Raw genomic sequence first — 203 nt, forward strand, 5'->3', positions numbered from 1 at the left:
CGCCGCCTCGAGTGCGCATGCGCACGGAGTGCGCCACTCATTGGCTCTCCGACGTGGGGCGGGCGGGAGGAAGGCGGAGATTGACAGAAGCGCCACCCAATCCTGCAGCGCACTGCCCTGCTCTCCCGCCCCCTTGCAGTTCTTCATTTATCCGCCCCAGAAGGCCTGAGTGCGCGGATGAGGGAAATTCATCTGATTTCCAG

This window comes from Tympanuchus pallidicinctus, unplaced genomic scaffold (genome assembly GCF_026119805.1).
Source record: "Tympanuchus pallidicinctus isolate F22 unplaced genomic scaffold, pur_lepc_1.0 scaffold3, whole genome shotgun sequence".
Lineage (NCBI taxonomy): Eukaryota > Metazoa > Chordata > Aves > Galliformes > Phasianidae > Tympanuchus > Tympanuchus pallidicinctus.